Here is a 5713-nt window from a genome sequence, read left to right on the forward strand (position 1 = left end):
TAGCCGTGACTTTAAATATTTTGTCTCAAGCTTTACTTGACACAGAAACACCACAAACACTTGACTGGGGAACTCTTTCTAAGTTCTGATTGCTCTTTCAGTTTCTCCCAAACAGTGGTGCTCAAAGCCTTTGGCATACTCTGCTAAATGCATTTGGTCACGACGCTAAATATTCTGTCTCAAGGGTTACCTGACACAAGAATACCACTTTCTTTTGCTTCAAGGATTAAATGTCTGGTAATTTCAGAGAAGTCATAATAGTTCTCTGAACTCTTGTTCCTCATACATCAACATCCCTTGATTCAAATTCAAATATGCACTGTCATTCATTCAGAATCACAATAATACCACCACATTTAAGTAAACCAGACTAATCTTAAATATAAACTCAATTTCTCATGCATTACATCTTTTTATTCTTTCTTTTCTTTTGGTTTCAAGTTCAATGAGCAATACATGAGACATTCTTTCATAATAAAAATCAAATAACAAAATAAATAGTAAATAAAACTAGAACCTAGGAACTAAAATAACAACTGATCATGCAATAACAAAACAAAATAGCAGAAAACCAGAACATAACATAGTAAGAACGGGAAGGAATATAGAATGAAAGGAACTCAACCACCTCAGCTATCCTAGTGGCCAGTTCATTCTTCAGGCTGTGCTCCTCCGTGAAGATGATTCACCTTCCTTTGGTGCCATTAAAATAAACAGAAAAGCGACATGCGAAGCGACAACACTAAACCTAAAAGTTTGCTTGTCCTCAAGAAAAGAAGAACTGAAAGCAGGAAGAGACAGAAAAAGACGTACGGAGAAGTAAAAATAAATATTATGATAAAAGAAAAATAAAATAATAAAAGGATAAGAGAAATTAAAATAATTAAAATATATATATATATATGTGTGTGTGTGTGTGTGTGTGTGTGTGTGTGTGTGTGTGTGTGTGTGTTATAGACAAAGGGGGGTGGGGCGTATATGTATAAATATAGGGGTATGATATATATGTTATAAAAAGGGGGGGTGATATATATATATATATATATATATATATATATATATATATATATATATATATATATATATATATATATATATATATATATATAGGGTTACGGGGGTAGGGAATTGCTGAAAAAAAGGGGGATCAATCAGAGGAATATGGTGAATATCTGATGGGATTTGGCATGGATATATGACTCCACGTTGAACCTGAAAGGGGACAAGTTCAGCGTGAAAGTCCCTGACTGTGTGCTTCATCTCCACGCTGAACTTGGTGCAGACCAAGTTCGGTGTGGACCAAATTCCCTTCTATTTTTTTCATGTTTTCACGTTGAACTTGGAGAATTCCATGTTCAATGTGAATCTTGCAGTGGCCAACTCCAAAATGATACGCACATTCCACGCTGAACTTGAGATATTTCAAGTTCAGCGTGGACTCTTCATCCAAATTGCACTTTTTACATCGTTTTGCCACATTTAACTTGAAAAATACCAAGTTTAGCGTGGATTTGGCAGAGCCTCTCATCCAAATTGCATGCACACTCCACGTTAAACTTGGAAAATCCCAAGTTCAGCGTGGACTTGGCAGAATTAACCTTCTCCAGAGCGGGCAAAAATTTTTGCTAAGTGTTCGGTTCCTGTTCTAAAAAATTCTTGCATGATCAACACACGTAAAACAAAGAAAAAATAGTAAAACTCAATAAAAATCAAATAAATAATAAAATCAACGCAACGGAAAATTGACTAAGGATACAAAATTATCGGGTTGCCTCCCGACAACCGCTTCTTTACTGTCACTAGCTTGACGGTCAGCTCCTCTAAGGAGGAGGATCATAGGGGCTCAGCTCTTCACCCCTCACTGTGAATTTTCTCCCTGTGTCCTCATAAAGTAGCTCAATATGCTCCAAAGAGAGGATTCTGTTTACTGTATAAGTGAACACTGGATTGCTAGTTAACACCACCTTCATTCCTGGGGAGAAGTCTTCAGTGAGAATCTTTTTGTTTCACCATCCCATGGGTACTTTCTTCTTTTTGGGAACCTCCGTCTTGGTGGATGATGCATTCCCGACACCAAACTTAGGTTTGATGTCAGGAGAAATTTTATTGGTTATCACCAAAGGAGGTTTAAGCTGCAATTTCTGCTGTGCATCATCAGGGGGTTCTTAAAGGTTTGGATCAATAAGCTCAGTCTGCATGCACCTCTCTTCTTCACTTACTGAATGTATATCTTTGAAGACATGAAAGACTAGTTGCTTATTATGCACTCTAAGAACTAATTCACCTTCTTCCACATCAATCAGAGCTTTTCCAGTGGCTAGGAATGGTCTTCCTAGAATTATAGAAGCATTCTCATTCTCCCCTGTGTCCAGAATCACAAAATCTGCTGGGAGGAAGAACTTACCCACTTTGACTAAGATATTCTCAACTAATTCGTATACAGGATTTATAGATCTGTCTGCCATCTATAATGCTATCCTTGTTGGTTATGCCTCCTGGATTTTCAGCTTCTTCATCACAGACAAGGGCATTAAATTGATGCTTGCTCCCAGATCACATAACGCTTTCTCAAAGGTTGTGCTTCCAATGGTGCATGGAATTTGAAAGCTCCCTGGATCCAGCATCTTCCTTGGCAAGTTATTCTAAATGATGGCACTACATTCCTTAATCAGAACCACTATCTCATCTCCCTTTAAAGGCTTCTTCTTTGACAACAACTCCTTCATGAATTTGACATAGAGAAGCATTTGCTCTAAAACCTCAGCAAAAGGAATATTGATTTGTAACTTTCTGAAGACTTCCAAGAACTTTGAAAACTGCTTGTCCATGGTCTCCTTTTGAAGTCTCTGAGGATATGGCATTTTAGGCTTGTACTCAGGAGCCTTTGGCAATGTAGGATAAGTGTCAAGAGAGTCTGGGATTGGATTGTTCGCACGCTTTGGAGGGACGTGCTCTACTTCTTCCTTCTTCTCCTCTGGAGCTTCTTTTTCAACTGGCTCCTCATTAACTTATGCTTCCGTGCTTGCCACTTGTCCACTTATCAAGGTGATAGCCTTACATTCCTCTCTTAGATTTGAAATTGTGTTACCAGGAAGGCTATTAGTGGTCCTCTGATCAATTTCATTAACTTTTGTGGCTAATTAACCCATCTAAATCTCCAAGTTCTTGATTGATGCTCTGATTTCCTGTCTAAAACTTGCCAATATTGCTTCGAAATCATTGTTTTGCTGGGGCTGAGAGGTTACTTGCTGAGATGGATGAAACTGGTGGTTATTAAAATTACTCTATTGAAAACCACCCTGAGAATTATTATTAAAGTTTTGTGGCCTCTAAGGTTGCTCTCTACACCTAAAATTTGGGTGATTTCTCCACCCCTGATTGTAGGTCTTAGAATAGGGATCATTATTGGGATTTCTAGGAGCACTCCCCATGTAATTGACCTGTTCAGAAGAAAATTGAGCATAATCATAATTTTCATTTTGCATAAAATTACCTGTCATGTCATAAAAGGCTTCTTAGGGTGCATTTTGAGTGTTGACGAATGAGACTTGCATTTCACTCAACCGTTGAGTAATTAGATTTATTTGTTGAGACAATATCTTGTTCTGAGCAAGAAGAGCATCAACAGCTTCCACTTCCAAAACACCTCTCTTCTGAGAGGTATTAGAGTGCAAATGATTCTTGTTAGAGGAATATAAGTATTGGTTGTTAGCAACTAACTCAATAAGCTCAATAGTCTCATCTGCTGTCTTCTTCATGTGCAAAGAACCACCTGCAGAATTATCTAAGCGCATCTTGGACATTTCACATAAGCCTTCATAAAAGGTACCCAGCTGAGTCTATCTAGAGAACATGTCTGGAGGGCATTGCCTAGTCAGTAGCTTGAATCTCTCCCAAGCTTCATAAAGGGTCTCACCATCTTTCTGTCTGAAAGTCTGAACCCCCATCCTTAACTTAGTCAGCTTTTGAGGTGGGAAAAATTTAGTCAGAAATCCAGTGACAACCTTATCCCAAGTATCCAGACTCTCCTTGGGTTGAGAGTCTAACCACAATTTTGCTCTATCCGTCACAGCAAATGGGAAGAGTATGAGTTTGTATACCTCAGGATTTACTCCATCGGTCTTCACAGTATCACAAATCTATAGAAAATCAGAGATAAATTGATTTGGGTCTTTATGAGGAAGTCTATTATACTGACAATTTTTTTGCACAAGAGTGACAAGCTGAGGCTTCAGTTCAAAATTGTTTGCAGCTATATGAGGCACCACAATACTTTTGCCATAAAGATCTGTATTAGGAGCAGTGTAAGAGTCAAGCACTCTTCTAGGTTGCTCATTTCCAACTGGATTTGCCACATTGGCATTAACAGCATGATTATTATGATCCATGTTGGACTCTACAGCTTTGTAGAATTTCGCTTGTTGTAAACGCCGCCTAAAAGTCCTTTCGGATTCAGGATCAAAGTCTAACAGAGGTTCCTTGTCCCTGTTCCTACTCATAAACAGATAAAAGACAAGAAAAGATGGGACTCTCTATGTCAGAGTGTAGAGAATTTTCAGTGAGGTAACATGTGTAAAATAATAAAATAAAGCAACTAAATAATTAAAGCAGTAGAATTTCAAATATTATAAGCAAAATAGGAATAAAAATTTTGAAATTTATATAAAAAAATACAAATAGAGAAATAAAAATAATTAGGTGACACCAAACTTAATTTCAGGAATTAAAAAAAATAAATATATGATGCAAAAAATTTTTTTTATTAAAGACTAAAATAAAATAAAACTAATAAAATATAGAAATAAAAAATAATAAAAAGAAAGAAAAAAACAAAATGAAAAGAAAAATGAAAGTAGAAAGGAAAAAAAAAGAACCAATGGAAGTTGAAAAAAAATTGTAATTAAAGAAAAAAATAAAAAAATTGAACGAGACAGGGGGAGGGGAGCAAAATTCTAACGAAGAAAAAAAAGAAATTAAAGAAAGATAAAGAAACGGAAAATAAAAATTAATAATTCTAAAAGAAAATAATTAAAGGAAAAATTATCTAATCTAAGAAATCAAACAATGAGTAGTTGTTAATCACAGTCAATCCCCGGCAACGGTGCCAAAAATTTGGTGCGGAATTTATAACCACAAACTAACCGGCAAGTGCACCGCGTCGTACCAAGTAATACCTCAGGTGAGTGAGGGTCAATCCCACGAGAATTGATGGATCAAGCAATAATGGTTGAGTGATTGGCTTAGTCAGACAAACAGAAAAGAGTGTCTTGGTATTCAAAAGCATTAAACAATAATTCAGAAATTAAAACAGCAAGCAATAAATTGATGAGAATGATATATGGAGAAACAGTTAAGGCTTCAGAGATATCTATTTTCCGAATTGACTTTTCTTACTAACTATTTTAATCATGCAAGATTCAATTCATGGCAAACTATATATGACTAAGCCCTAATTCCTTAGACCTTCTTTGTCTACTCTAACTTTCATCAACTGCCAATTTCTTGGTCACTTAATTCCAATTAGAGGATGAAGTTCAATTCTAGTTACAAAAATCCTAATTACACAAATATAAGAGGATTATATGTCACGTATCCCGTTAAGTCCAGATAATTAGAAATTTAGGATAATTTATTTTCAAACTGTTGTTCAAGTAAAGAGCTTTTCCAAGTTATACAAGAACTCAATTAGAAAAAGAGACATACTTCCGTTCCA

The 5713-nt window shown here is 36.1% G+C and overlaps 1 non-coding gene across 1 annotated transcript; it reads left to right on the forward strand.

Moving 5' to 3' along the window:
• Window positions 1-3852: 3852 nt before the first annotated feature.
• Window positions 3853-3956, forward strand: LOC112760302 (small nucleolar RNA R71). Its single transcript, XR_003180750.1, has one exon. It is a non-coding gene; the product is annotated as a small nucleolar RNA R71 (small nucleolar RNA).
• The last annotated feature ends 1757 nt before the right edge of the window (window positions 3957-5713 follow it).

The sequence above is a fragment of the Arachis hypogaea genome, chromosome 16 (genome assembly GCF_003086295.3).
Source record: "Arachis hypogaea cultivar Tifrunner chromosome 16, arahy.Tifrunner.gnm2.J5K5, whole genome shotgun sequence".
NCBI lineage: Eukaryota > Viridiplantae > Streptophyta > Magnoliopsida > Fabales > Fabaceae > Arachis > Arachis hypogaea.